The sequence below is a fragment of the Dromiciops gliroides genome, chromosome 5 (assembly GCF_019393635.1).
Source record: "Dromiciops gliroides isolate mDroGli1 chromosome 5, mDroGli1.pri, whole genome shotgun sequence".
NCBI classification, from domain to species: Eukaryota; Metazoa; Chordata; class Mammalia; order Microbiotheria; family Microbiotheriidae; genus Dromiciops; species Dromiciops gliroides.
The window spans coordinates 263,358,696-263,374,808 of NC_057865.1; the positions used below are offsets into that span (position 1 = coordinate 263,358,696).

At 37.5% G+C, this 16,113-nt stretch overlaps 1 pseudogene; it reads left to right on the forward strand.

The window, feature by feature from the left end:
- Nucleotides 1-507: 507 nt before the first annotated feature.
- On the forward strand, nucleotides 508-10,026 carry LOC122729026 (annotated as a pseudogene).
- Nucleotides 10,027-16,113: the final 6,087 nt, after the last annotated feature.

The window sequence follows — 16,113 nt, forward strand, 5'->3', positions numbered from 1 at the left end:
TCAAGGGGTTCACATTCTATCGTGGCTGACATCAAACATAAGAGGTTTTAGCTGCAAGTCATATGCAAAGACCCAGTGATACCTAAGAGTTTTGCAATGACAAAACAGATGTCAATTCATCTTCTTTAATACAATTCCTTTGACTGAGAAAGGCAGAAAGAGAGCTTTGGGTAGGTAAAGTAACTTGCCTAAAGTCCCAGAGAAAATTAGTTGGAGAGCAATTATTTATTTACTTTCTGTTAAATTGTTCATTTAAAATGTTCTAGAAAAGGCAGTTACGCTATATAGTAAGAGGACCTGGGTTCTAGTCTTGTCTCTGATGCTTGCCCCTATGTGACTGTACAAGTCGTTTAATTTCTCAGGGTATCTGTTTCCCGTTATGAAAAATGGAGATGAGGGGACAGGCAGTGTTAGATAACCTCTGAGGTCCCTTCCAATTTTTTATCAGTAGTGTGATTTTAGGTCAGTCACTTGATCACTCCAGGCCTCAGTTTCTTCATTCGCAAAATGAAAGACTTGGACAAGATGGCTTCAAGAGGTCTCTTCAAGGCAGCCAGGCAGCTCACTGTAATGACTCCTAGGCCTGGAGTCAGGAAGACCTGTGTTCAAATCCAACCTCTAAGAGTTACTAGAAGGGCAAGACACTTAATCTTTGTCTGCTTCAATTTTCTCATCTCTAAAATGGAGATTAAAATAGCAACTACCTCCCAGGGTTTTTGTGAGGAACAAATGAGACAATATTCACAAAATGTTTAGCATAGAGCATGGCACATAGTAAGTGATATAGAAATATTAGCTCTTATTACTATTATTATGATGTCTATGATCCCATTAGCCTAAGATCCACTCTAGCAACTTTGCCTCAACCCATTTATACATACTTACAGTCCATTTGATCTCTGAAGGTAACACAGAAGATGCATGGATGGTAACTACGCAATGTGAGAACAGTTACTTAAAATTCATTCAATCATTCATTTGATCTAAACTATACCAACCAGTTGTGCATTTCTCAATGCCATCTTTGATGATGATGGTAATGGTGATGATGATAGATATAACAAAGACCTTTCTAGATATTCTAGAATATGTGAAATAATTTACTGGTGAGACAAAGTATGAAATGGTAGATGAGAGACTGCATTTCTACTTTCATACTGGATGCGGCCAAAAATGTGAAAATTTTACCTTATTAAAGAATAAATGGCCTCCTATAAAGGGCAAAATTCCTTTTCTTCACCTATGGAGCCCAGGAGTGACAACTTCAGACCATTTTAGTTTAATTGACCTGTTCATTCAGGGAAATAATTTCTCTGCCTAATTAGTTTTTTCACTAAATTGACAGGTCATTTCCTTGAATTTAACAAATCAAAAATGTTTCAACACAATTATAGATTATGAGGTTAAATTGCTTTGGTGAATGTGGAACATTAGTCTTAGTTGTTAAAACAAATGAGGACACCAGGACTTAGAAAGAAAATGAGGACCAGACAAGAGTTCTCATGGATATTGCTAGTACTTCCTGGGGCTCAATTCTGAGATTTTATCTAGGTTTAATCTATCTGTTTTGCTTGATTCAGCAAAATCTTTTCTTTTAATTTCTTCCTCAAAAATTGCCAAGTAATCTGGAAGCATGCCCCATTGGTCTTCTATTGACCTACAGAATTTTTCCCTTGGTTACATTTGAATTACTATTCAAGACTTTCAGAAGATTGGGAACTTCCCTTTTAGAATTATAAAGAAAAGAAATATTCACTGTGTTTTTTTCTCCTTTTCTCTAGCTTCATTCTCTTTCCATTGAAAAAACAATCAAACTTCAAGTACATTTTTTTCTTTTTTTCAATGGCCATGTTCAATTTTCTTTGATCAAACATTCTTATCTTTATTAGAATCACCTTTTCTTTGAATTAACACCTGAAGATAAGAATAACTTTTAAGAAGAAAAGAATATAAGCTTATTGTATAATCCTTTACAATTCAAACATCTAATTACATTTGCTAATAATAATTAAGGTTTTAGAGCCTAGTGTGTGTGCTTTCAGCAGTCACATAAAACAGAAGAAAATGGTATTCATGTTGAGATGCTTTGTCCTTGATTATTTTTACAGTTCAAAGGAACACCCATGATGCACTTGTGTAGAAATGAATCTTATAAAATTCTCACAATTAAAAATCACAGAATCAGAAGAAATCTGAAAGGTCATCCAATAAAAACAATATCTAAAAACGAATCTGTTGTACATCATGCATTATAAGTGATGACGTAGCCTTCATCTAGAGATCTCTACTGTGGTCCATTAGCTTCCAAGGTATCCCATTTCAATTTTGAAGAACAATGTTTCCCCTTACATCAAGCCTAAATTTGCTCCTAAGCAAAATCCCCCCAATTCAACTTGATTCACCCTTTGAGTACAGTCAAAACAAATCTAATCGCAGTTCTCAATGACAGCCTTTCAAATATCATGTCTTAAGTCTTACTTGTCAAGAGTAAATGTCTCCATTTCCATTGATTTTCATAGAGGACAATCTCAAGACCCATTTGACCTTGACACCATTTGTTTTTAGGTTTATATGTGTCTAATCATGTTAAATAAACTTCCACATTAGCCATGTTGTAACTGAAAAATCAGAACAAAAGGGAAAACCTCAAGAAAGAAAAAGACAACAAAAAAGGTGAAAATAGGGTGGTTAAATTTGCATTCATAATACACAGGTTTTCTTCTGGATGTGGAAAGCATTCTCCATCATGAGTCCTTTGGAATTGTCTTGGATTATTGTATTTCTAAGAAGAGCCAAATCTATCACAGTTGATCATCACAAATAGCTGCTCTTCCTATGTATAGTGTTCTTGTTTTACTCACTTTGCTCAACTTACACTTCATGTAAGTCTTTCAAAGTTTTTCTAAAATCTGCTAGCTCATTGTATTTTAAAGCACAATAGTATTCCATTATATCCATATACTTGTTCAGCCCCTTCTCAATTGATGGGCATTCTCTCAATTTCCAACTCTTTGTCATCACAAAAGAGCTGTTATAAATATTTCTATACTTGTGTGTCCTTTTCTCTTTTTACGACCTTTTTGGGATACAGACATAGTAGTGTTATTGCTGGGACAAAGGGTTTGCCCTTTAGGCTTAGTTCCAAATTGCTCTCCAGAATGGTTCGATCAGTTCACAGCTCCACCAACAAAGCATTAGTGTTCTAATTTTCCACATCTTCTCCAACATTTGTTATTTTCCTTTTTTGTCATATTAGCCAATCTGATAGGCATGATGTGGTATCTCAGAGTTGTTTTAATTTGCATTTCTCTAATCAATAGTGATTTATAATATTTGTCATATACTTATAGGTGGCTTTAATTTCTTCATCTGAAAACTGCCTGTTCATAACCTTTGACCATTTCTTAAGTGTAGAATGGCTTGTGTTCTTAAAAATTTGATTCAGTTCTCTATATATTTTAGAAATGAGGACTTTATCAGAGACACTGGCTGTAAAAAATGTTTCCCAGCTTTCTGCTTTTCTTCTAATCTTGGCTGTATTAGTTTCATTTGTACAAAACATTTTAAATTTAATGTTATCAAAATGATCCATTTCACATTTCATAATTCTCTTTCTCTTGTTTTGTCATAAATTCTTCCCCTGTCCATAAATCTGTCAGGTAAACTATTCCTTCCTTTTCTTTGTCTATTCTATTAGCCTTTATCTAAATCATGTACCCATTTTGACCTTATTTTGGCATATGGTTGGTGTATGTTGCTGGTCTATGCCTATTTTCTGCCATATTATTTTCCAGTTTTCTCAGAAGTTTTTGTCAAATAGTAAGTTCTTATGCCAGAATCTGGAGTCTTTGGGTTTATCAAACAGTAGATTACTATAGTCATTTAACACTGTCTCTTGTGTGCATAACCTATTCCACTGATCCAACACTCTATTTCTTAGTGTAATGATTGGAATGACGCCACCTGCTGGAAACTTACTGTAGAAGAGTTCCGCCCATGAAGCAAAGGTCTTTGAGGGCAAGACCAGGAGTCTTTTCTTTGGCATCAGGAAGTGACATTGGGTAGTGGGAGGAAGAAGGAAGGGGCTAGCGCTCTGTCTCAGGCTCTTTCCTTTGGATTCTGGTGGAGAGCGGAGCTAGAAATGTGCTCTCCCTTTAATAGATAGGAATCTAGGCCTGTCTCTCTCTTTACCAAATTCTTATTCTCCTTAATAAATGCTTAAAATTCTAACTCTTGCTAAAGCTTATAATTTATTGGCGACCACTCATTAGATATTTTAGACAGACTAGCTAGAATTTTAGCCCTTAACATTAGTGAGTGTCAAATAGGTTTTTTTTGTCAAATAGTTTTGATGACTGCCATTTTACAGTATAGTTTTAGCTTGACTGAATATTGTTCATGTAATCAGTACCTAAAATGTGGCACTGAAAACTGAATAGAATACTCAACATATAGTTTCTGCTTAAAAAAAAAACAGCTTAAAAGGGAGACAACATGTAAATAAATACATAGGTATATTATATAGCTATGTGGTAGATTAGGAGTCAGGAAGATGAGTTCAAATCCAGCTTCAGAGAAGTTCTTACTGTGTAATCCTGAACAAATCACTTAGCCCCTGCTTCAATTTCCTCACCTGGAAAATGAGAATAATAATAACATCTAGTTCCCCCAGTTGTTATGAAGATAAAATGAGATAATATTTTTACTTTGTAAACCATAAAGAGCTATATAAATTCTAGGCATTTATATAAGAAATATAGATAGTAAATGGAAGGTAATCTTAGAAGAAATGTTCTAAGGGGGGCAGGAAAGGCAGGGAGCCTTTGGCTCCCTGAAATCCCACCCCAGCAGTCTCATCATTTACTGAAACTTTTTCCTTTTTATTACATTTTAATTTATATTGAATTACTATCTGCTATTTTCAAAGCATTGAGTGAGTCATTTTCAAAATTTCCAGAAAAGAAAAATGAACTCTTTTTCATCACTATTTCACCCTTGTTCCCTTACTATTTTTTAAGGGGGTGGCAATGCAGGTTAAGTGACTTGCCCAAGGTCACATAGGTAGTGTCAAGGGTCTAAGGACGGATTTGAACTCAGATCCTCCTGAATCCAGGGCTGTTGCTTTATCCACTGTGCCATCTAATTGCCCCTCACCACCTAGCTTCCCCTCCCTTACGTTCTTATCCATTCATAAAAGGTATTTTGTTTTTAAAATTAGATTTTGTATATGCACTCTCTCATTTTTAAATATCCCTATGCAAGGGTTAGCTCTGTCCCTGAAAGCACAGGGTAGGTTTCTTGAGCATGCATTCCTTATGAACACAAAACTCAAAGCATCAACTCAATTGTGTCTTTCATATCTACAAAAAGATCACAAATTTCTCCTCATCCTGCTACATCTAAGACTTTTTAAGTAACTAGTCTTACTGTGTCTTCTCTTGCACCTTTAAGGGATCTCACATTAGTGTGGTGCCCTCAAAATCAAAGACATGACAGCAGAATCTTCCAGCAGATTGAGAATGCATTATAGATAATATCAGGCAAACGTCCCCACCAAAAATATCCAATCAGAATTATCATTAGTCTCCACTACACAGAGAGAAGGCAGCACAGCTTGACAATAAATAGAATAAAAAAGGCCATGTAGAATTCCAAATGACAATGTATGTATTCATGAGTAAACTGTTCACAGTATATATTTAAACTTCAATGAAATGACAGAAATGATATTCACTTTTTTCTTCTGTTCATATCAGTTGATGTAACATCAAGACATCAAAAGGAGAGAACAGGAAAAGTGAGTAAATCTTCAAGAAAGATTTCCCACACTGGTTGGTTTCTGGATGAGGAAGAAGCAAAAGGAAAAAAAAAATAAAGTTGTTCTTGACTCAATAGTTACTAAATATGAGAGAAATGATTATTTTCTCACAAAACCAAGGCACTTAGAATATGAAATTGGTCATAATATATGGCTTTAAAAAAAATGTTTCTTGGAGGGAGGAGCCAAGATGGCAGGGGAAAGGCTTTAAGTTTTGGAGCTCCCCATCCACATACCTCCAAATAATGCCATAAGACAATCCCTGGAGCAGTAGAAGCCACAAAAGAACAGAGTGAGACCATTTTCTAGCCAAAGACAGCTTAAATGGGCAGCAGGGAAGATCTGCTGTAATAGGCTGAGAGGAGAGCACAGTCGCATAGAACAGATTCAGCCCCAGGCAGGCCGCACCTCCAAAGCATCTGAATCATCAGTGGCAGTGCCTATTTCTGGAACTCAGCTCACAGAATGGTAAGGGAGTCCATCAGTTGACTGGTGGGAGATACAAGGAGTCTCTGCTAGAGCTAAGGCATAGTGCTGTTGTGTTCCCCAGGAAGCCAACTTGAGGGGCAGTGGCCCAGTGGGGGAAAGGCACAATCACACCAAGCTTGTGACCATAGTGAACCAGATTTCTGCTTCTGGGTTAAAGAGCAAGCAGGCCCATGGTTACTTACAGGACCGGTGAGCTGAGAATGAGACTCTTCTTAAATTGTACCACCTGGGACCCCCCTTAAATCATACTACCTAGGACCCCCTGAAACAACCTGGAAGCAGTGCGCCGCTTTAAGAAGAAGTTAAAAGACAAGAAATAGGCTAGGATAATGAGCAGGCAAAAAAGGGAACAGACCATATGACTTTGGTTAAGAACCCTCCATCTAGGTCTTCATGGGTCCAGAGTCTAATGAATTAGTGAATGTTCTGGTAATAGAATTCTTTTGTTTCAAGAAAGGATTTGGTGCTGCTGTTGCTTTTTTTCAACCTAGTATGATGCATTAGGAAAGGGGCTATTTAATGATTAGAAAACATCCAAAGCCAAGGGTGAAAGGACAGGGAAAGATAATATTGAGAAATTAAGCTTAAAGTCTGGTGACAAATTTTGTTTTGTTTTGTTTTTTGTTGTTGTTTTTAAAAATACTGTTGTGCTCTGAGGTATCACTTAACACCTATCAGAGTGGCAAATATAACAAAAAACAGAACATATTGGATGTTGGAGGGGATGTGGGAAAGCTGGGATGCTAATCCACTGTTGGTGGAGTTGTCAAAAGATCTAGCCATTCAGAAGAGCAATTAACTATGCCCAAAAGGCTATAGAACTACGCATACCCTTTGATCCAGCAATATCACTGCTAGGTTTATATCACAAAGACATCCCCCCAAAAGAGTATAAGACCTATTTGTACAAAAATATTTATGGCAGCTCTTTTTGTAGTGGCTAAGAAGTGGAAATCAAAGGAATGCCAATCAGTTGAGGAATGCCTAAACAAGCGTATTATATGATGGTATTGGGATATTATTGTGCTGTAAGAAATGACAAGCAGGAAGATTTCAGAAAGTCCCGGAAAGACTTGTATAAACTGATGTGTAGTTAAGAGAGCTGTAACAATTGGAATGATGCCACCTGCTGGAAACTTACTATAGAAAAGCTCCGCCATGAGGAGAAGACCTTTGAGGGCAAGCCATGTGGTCAAGGTCCTTAGCATCAGGAAATGATGTTTGCTTATGGGTACTGTCTATCAAGGCTACCAGCCAATCAACTTGAGGAGCCTCCCATTTCTGGGAGGAGGACATGAAGGAGGGAGCGGACACTGGTGGAGGGGTTCTCTCTCTTTTGGTTCTGACCCACCATGGTGAGGTTGTGAGTTAATATCATTATTTCAATAACTATATTTTCTGTTGCCATATATGTCATATTGAGTAATAAATTCAACTGTTTGTGTATTGTTGCTTCCAGGTATTTTTTAAGGCTTATAGTTTCAACAAAAATTAGCTCCCTCCATTTTCAGAAAAAGGACTATGGAGTCAGAATGCAACTGAAACCTACTATTTTCACTTTTGTTGCTGCTTTTTTTTATTATTGTCCTTGTTTATTCTTTCTTGCCTTTTTTCTTTTCTGTGGTTCTGTTTAATCTGGGAAATATGTTTAACATGATAGTAATGTATAATTTATATCAAATTGCTTGCTGGCTTCAGGAGGGGGGAGGGAAGGGAGTGTGGGGAAAAATTTGGTACTCAAAAATATCTTTACATGAAATTGAGAAAACTTAAAAATAAAATGAAATGAAGGGAAAAAATGAAAGTTGAGCTCCAATTGAAATAATAAGAGCCAGAATAGATAGATATGGATATCATATAGATGTAGGTGTAGGTGTAGGTGTAGTAGAGGTAGAGGTAGAGGTAGAGGTAGAGGTAGAGGTAGAGGTAGAGGTAGAGGTAGAGGTAGAGGTAGAGGTAGAGGTAGAGGTAGAGGTAGAGGTAGAGGTAGAGGTAGAGGTAGAGGTAGAGGTAGAGGTAGAGGTAGATATAGATATAAGATTTGCAAAGCACTTCATGGATGAGGAAACAGGCATAGAAAGCTTAAGTGATTTGCCCAGCATTATGCAGGCAACAAGTGTCTGGGGAAGCATTAAGACTCAGGCCTTCCTGAATGCATTAGCCAACTGTACCACCTACCTACCTAGCCCATCTGATTTGGGAGTAGAGAATACTGGGAGATAAGTTTATATCCCTTCCTATATGGAGCTGTTTTTGATTATCAAAACTACTTGTAGTTCCATTTGCATCCCCAATTGCTCTTCTTTACTTTCAGTGATGATTTCTCAACATGAGGTGCAGAGAATCCTAGGGAGAATTTTAACTACCAAGAGGGTTCACAGACTGGAGGATGGTGATAATAATGATGATATATTAGCTCATATTTATGTTACCTATGCTAACTCATGTAAAGCTTACAAAAATCCTACGACCAAGTACTATTAGAAAACTATGACACAAAAAGATTAAGTGATTTTCTTAGAGTCACACAGTCAGTAAATGTCTCAGGTGGGATTTGAAGTCAGGTGTTCCTGATTCCAAGGCCTTTGCTTTATAAATGGTGCCACCTAGGTATGTACCAGGGTTCAGAGAATGACCATAGAGTAAATAATAAGTTTATTCAACATTGCTAAAGGAATCATAAACTGAAAACTGTTTTGCTAAAGAAAGATTTATTTCATTGTTCCATTGACCATAATGCAATGGAGTATTTGGGGGGTAATCCAGAGACATCTATAACAAAAAACAACAAAATAAGCTAATACAGAAGTTCTTAAATTTTGTTCAATGCCCATTTCATGGACCCCTTTGGCAACCTGATAAATCATATGGATCTCTTTTCAGAATAATGTATTTAAATGCATAAAATACACTGGATTAACAATTTTATTGAAATATAATTATCAAAATCTTTTTTAAAAATAATGACTTAGAAAACAGACAGTTCTCAATTCAAAATGTACTATTAAGATTAGCAGAATCAGACCTCCTTGTCTCCCTTGCTTCGACAGTGTTTGGACCGAACAGACCCGGGGTTCCCCCAGCTCCCCTCGCGCTAGATCTTCGCCCTTCTGCAGCCCGCCAGCCCCTGGGACCACCCGACCCCAGCTTTCGAGACCCTCAGCCTCCGGGACAAGCCACCTCCTACTGTTGCCATCGGTGCCATGAGCTCCACCTCTTAGATCTGCCAAAACTTCTCCTCCGAGGCTGAGGCCACGGTCAGCCGCCCGGGCAACCTCTACCAGCAGGCCTCCCACGCCTACCTGTCCCTGGGTTTCCAGTTCCAACGGGACGATGTCGCTCTGCCGAGGGCGTCGCATTTTTTCCGTGACCCGGCGAAGGACAAACTCGAGGGCGCCGAGCGCCTTAGGCGGCTCCAGAACCAACGTCGGGGCCGGGTCCTCCTCCAGGCTGTGCAGAAACCTGCCCCAGACGAGTGGGACCACAGCTTGGATGCCATGGAGGCTGCCCTGAACCAGGCCCTCCTGAAGCTGCACGCCCTGGGCTCCAGCCAAGGGGATCCGCACCTCTGCGACTCCCTGGAGAGCCACTGCCTGGGCGACCCCCTGACCACCCTGCGCCACGTGCAGGCCGACCCACGCCCCGTCTGGGAGAATACGGAGCCTGAAGCACGACTAGGAGGAGCAGCCCCACGAGAAGGCCAACGGGGCCCACAGTAAAGAATAAAGCAGGTTCGCTGCTCACCACAACACCCCCCCCCCCAAAAAAAAAAATCAGCAGAATCAGTCAGGACATTCAGGAAACCATTCAGGAAATGACCTATGGGAGTGGATGGAAGGATAAGTCCAAGCAAAGAACATATAGCCAACAAACAGCCTATTGTGGGGGTACAGAAAAAAAAAATTAGGATAAGGCTCACCTTAGGACTACATATTTAAGGACCAATAGGGTAAGAGTAACTTTATTGTTTGTCTTTTGCCTATATTCTGTGATATCTCTGTCATAATTTGCATGTATTGTATAGGGGTGTGTGAAGGCTTCAAGAAGGACTATCTCTCTCATGTGAGGATTTACTAAGCCCTTTTCAGGGCTGCTCATCCAGCTTTTGGGTTGACTTTCATTCAACTCTCACCTTCGGCTACAAAAAGTCACAGGATGCACAGTGGCCACACCCTGGTAAAATGTCTCAGCAGACAAGCTAAACCAGATTAAGGGTAAGTGACAGGCCTCAAACCTGTTGGTGAATTATGGGGATGACTAGCCTAAGAATGTAAAGACTTTCCTGGAGGAATGGGCAGATGAGAACAATTTGTTCTAATGGCCATGATGGAGGCTGAAGCAGATGCTATGGATTTTTTAGAGCTTGATCAGGCATCAAAGATGCCAAGGTCATTCGATGCATACAAGGCCATTGCCAGTTGTCCTTACTTTTGTTTTGCCACTGGATGTCAATGGTTCTGGAATAGAGGGAGAGGCTGAAGACTTTGCTCAACTTTGCCTCACTTAAATACAATTTACTTGAGAGTCAAGACATAACCCATGATGTCATTGGTCCTCTGAAAAATAAAGGATGAAAAACAATATTGTATAAATACTTAATGGGACATATCACTGCAAAATAATAAAAACACTTAGAAGATAACTGTGTTTTTTCTTTTTCTTTTGTACCCATAGCATCTAGCATAGTAACTAGAATTTAATAGGCAATCAATACTTGTTGACTGATTAATTTACATTGATAGTGGTAAGGTGCTCAGGCATGAAGGATATGGGTTCTAATCTCATTCCTTTCTGCTGCTACTTGTGTTATGTTAGGCAAGCCAGGAAATTTCTTCCCTCGTAAAATGAAAGGATTGGACAAATGGCCTCTGAGATCCATGATGACTCTAAATCTATGATTTTATAATCCTAGGATAAAGGAATGGACAGATACATAAATATCCTTATTTTTATTTCCCTTTTAGACCAGTAATTTATAATATTTTTTGTGTCACAAATCCTTCTTGCAGTCAGTGAAGTCTATGGATTCTTCCCTTCTCAGAATTAGGCTTTTAATTGTATAAAATAAAGTGTGCACAGATTGAACTACACTATTTCTACTTTTTTTGGTTTTCTTTTTTGAGGTTTTTCACTTTTGTTCTTATTCTTCTTTCACAGCATGACTAATGCAGAAATAAGTTTGATGTGATTGTACATATATAACATATCAGATTGCATGCTGTCTTGGGGAGGGAGAAGGGAAAAAATTTGGAACTAGAAATCTTATAAAAACAAATGTTGAAAACTAACTCTACATGTAACTAGAAAATAATAAATACCTTTATGATATAAAACTAAAATAAAGTACATAATATTCAAAGGAAACTAGTTATATTGAAATATTTTATGACTATTTTTAATTTCACAGGCCCAGGTCAAAACCCTTGCTTTAGATGGAGCATGTGAATGAAGTCAATTCTATCCCAAAATAGGTCAATTCAATAAAAATTATTAGCTGTCAGTTATGTGGCAAGTGACCAAATCATTACCGAGTCGATTCAGTCATAATAATGTCTCCAGTCTTGCTGTGTCAAAATCAAAACAATTAAAGAGAGTATTTTCCAACCATGGAATTATCATCATCAACAACTAATGACTGAATGCCTTTAGCATTCATGGCACTCCCAGGTGTCAGGGGAATTCCCATAGCTTAAAAATTAATCTCCTTTGAACTCTCCTTGACACAAAGTTGACTTAATTACATCAGCAGTCCCCTAGGCTAATCCCCCTAACATCATGCCAGAAAGAAATGGATATTCAAGGATTGGAGAGATTTTTATTGATAGGCATATTATATGACCTTAATAAAAGACTTTAGATTACAAAAGAGAATATGGAATGCAAGACACTGTAATGTAATTTTTAAAAGTCTGACAACTTATAACTAAGTAGTTAACTGAATATTGGATAAAAGGATGGGTTTTGGAGGCACAAAGATAAAGTTCCCCTCTCATCTCTAATCCATATTCTCTCTGTTACTATGGGAAACTCATTTAACTCCTCACTGACTATAGGCAACTCTTTAAGGCTGTCAATTGGAGAAGGGTAGTTGAACTGCCTCTGTGGAAGGAATTTCGACCCTAACAGTTCCATTCAGTGATTCAATTAAAGGTCTGGATCAAAATAAACAAATAAACATACCTAGAGGTTTTGTTCCTTAGAAAACATTGATCCTGAAATGGCTTCTGGTACAAAAATTAGGTTAGGTGAGACAGGATAGTTCATCTTGCTGTTGTACTTTTGGGTGAAAGACTAGAATGATGGTGAAAGGTCTCATTACTCTTACACATGTTATTAAAGTTACTGAAGAAGACTGGCAACTGGGCTGACACATTCAAATTTCTTTTTGTGCTCTTTTGCTATGGAAACAAAGCTGCTGATAAATAAGGGTATTAACCATAAATTTAGTGAAAACAGAGATAACTCCATGACCTGAAATTCATTGCTAAGAAAGACTGAATTTTTTAAATCAATTTATTCTATTCTCAGAAATTAGCTTAATGAGAGGATATGCCTTTCATCTCAACAAAGAATGTAAAAGCATTGCATTGTGAAGCAACAGAAGTGGGTTCAAATACATCTCTAATTATAACTAATTGTGTGACATAGGTAAATTACTTTACCTCACTGTTTTTTAGTCTCCTCATGTATAAAGTGGGAATAATAACATTTAGGCCAGTGGTACCAAACTTAAATAGAAACAGGAGCTACTAAACTGTACATAGGGATTCCTATGGGCTATATATGGGCTAAGAAAACCACATATATTTATATCTTGGGCTTTTAAAAATTACTAACACATCATGTACTGTTTGATAAACCCAAAGACTCCAGCTTCTGGGAGAGGAACTCAGTATTTGACAAAAACTACTGGGAAAACTGGAAGATAGTATGGCAGAAATTAGGCATAGACCAACATCTCACAACTTATACTAAAATAAGGTCAAAATGGGTACATGATATAGACATAAAAAGTGATACCATAGGTAAATTAGGAGATGGAGGAATGGTTTACCTTTCAGACCTTTGGAAAGGAGAACAGCTTATAACCAAACAAGAGATAGAAAATATTATGAAATGCAAAATGGATGATTGGGATTACATTAAATTAAAAAGTTTTTGTACAAACAGAAGCAATGCATCCAAAATTAGAAGGAAGGCAGAAAGCTGGGAAACAATTTTTATAGCAGTACTTCTGATCAAGGCCTCATTTCTAAAATAAATAGGGAACTAATTCAAGTTTATAAGAATGCAAGTCATTCCTCACTTGAGAAATGGTCAAAGGATATGAACAGGCAGTTTTCTGATGAAGAAATCAAAGCTAGCTATTGCCATATGAAAAAATGCTCTAAATCACTATTGATTAGAAAAATGTAAATTAAAACAACTCTGAGTTAACACCTGACACCTATCAGATTGGCTAATGTGACAAAAAAGCAACATAATAAATGTTGGAGAAGCTATGGAAAAATTGGAACACTAATTCATTGTTGTTGGAGCTGTGAACTGATCCAATCATTCTGGAGAACAATTTGAAATTATGCTCAAAGGATATAAGACTGTGTATACCCTTTGACCCAGCAATACCACTTTTGGGTCTTTTTCCCAAAGAGATCATAAAAAAGGGAAAAGGACCTACATGTACAAAAATATTTATAGCTGCTCTTTTTGTGGTGGCAAGGACTTGGAAATTGAGGGGTTGCCCATCAATTGGGAAATGGCTAAACAAGTTATGGTATGTGAATGTAATGGAATTCTATTGTGCTGTAAGAAAAGATGAGCAGGCAGATTTCAGAGAAACCTGGAAGGACTTGCATGAACTGATAAGTGAGATGAGCAGAACCAGGAGAACATTGTACACAGTATCATCAACATTATGTGTTGTTCAACTGTGATAGACTTGATTCTTCTCAGCAAAACAATGGTACCAGATACTTCTAAAGGACTCATGATGGAAAAGGCTCTTCAAATCCAGAAAGAAAAAAAAAAAGAACTGTGCAATATGGATGCAGATTGCACCACACTATTTGTTTTGGTTTTGGGGCTGTTGTTTTTCATTTTTTGAGGTTTTTCCTTTTTGCTCTGATTCTTCTCTTATAACATGACTAATGCTGAAATATGTTTAATGTTATTGTACATATATAACATATATCAGATTACTTGCTGTCTTTGGGATGGGGGCAGGGAAGGGAGGGAGGAAAAAAATTTGAAACTAGAATCTTATAAAAACAAATGTTGAAAAACAAAAAGAAATAGGAGGGCAAAGCAAAAGGATAAGAAAGGGTCTCTTAGAAGGAATCCGAATTAAGGAGGCTATCATCAGAAGTAAATTAGATGGGGGTAGCTAGGTGGCACAGGGGATAAAGCACCAGCCCTGGATTCAAGAGGACCTGAGTTGAAATCCAGCCTCAGACACTTGACACTTACTAGCTGTGTGACTGTGGGCAAGTCACTTAACCTTCATTGCTCTGCCAAAAATACAAAAAATAAAAATAAAAATAAGTAAATTGGATGTCTGAGGTATGCATAGTATGGTTTACCTATGTGTGTGCGTGTGTGTGCGCGCGCGTGTGTGTGTGTGAAATGATGCCTTCAGTAGTACAGAGTGGAGAGGGAGGGAAAGGAATACTTTAGAACTTAAAATGTAATAAAAATTAATTTGATTTAAAAAATAAAATAAAACAAAAAATAAAATGAAATAAAATAAAATACATAGATATCTAAATATTTTTTAAAAATATATTAACTCTTCACTACAATCAGATAGACTTTATTTTAATCTGGTTCAGGCCACACCTGGGAGTCTTCTAGGTTGCATGTTATGCATGATGTATATGTTTGATGCTACTGCTATAGATTCTCTCTCACTTGGTTGTCATTGGGGGAAATGCTTTGTAAACCTTGTTCTTGTTCTTTTGTCCTTCATTGTCGAAGAAGACCAATTACCCCAGGAGGGTGATGTCTTGACTTGCAAGTGAATTGGATTTTAGTGAGGCAGAGCTTTACAAGATCATCAGCCTTATTCTCTCCTCCAGAGTCATTGGGGTCCAGTGGCCAGACCCAAGTCAAGACAACTGACAATGGGCCAGGATGCAATGGGAGACCTTGGCCTTTTTAAGGTAAGATCTTTCTCAGGTCTCAGTCTGTCTGAGGCAATACCAATTCAATAAATTAAAGACTAGGTAAGAACTAAGGCAAAAGATGGCCAAGTTTAACTTCACAAAAGAGTCGGTCTTGTAGGGAAAGAACCTCAGAGTTTCTAGCCAGAACAGAAATAATTACTATTTACAGTCACTCTTAACCATCAGAATCCAAACAATGAGCAAGTAAACCTAAGAGTGTTAAAGAAAGGTGAACTCTTATTAGTACTCCTGATAAATATTCTAACGTACCTCCTACACATAAGACATTTGCAAGGAAATGAAGAAAAAAAGATTACAGGGTTTTCTATGAGAGTGTTTATAGTACAATGGTGGAGATTGTGACACTACACAAATATTAGGGGGAAAATGAGTTCCAAATAACTAATAATTAAATAAATGCAAATTAAAGCAAATCGGTGGTTCCATATCAAACCTATCAGCAAAGTTGACAAAAATGGAAAATGGCATATGTTGAAAGGGGGCTGTGAACAAAAAAACAGAACATCAATGAAGTGTTGGACAAGCTATGAACTGGAATGTAATTTGGAGCTATGCCCTAAATTGCTAAACTGTGCATATTCTCTAACCCAATATTATCTCCACTCTGCCTGTATCCTAAAGAGA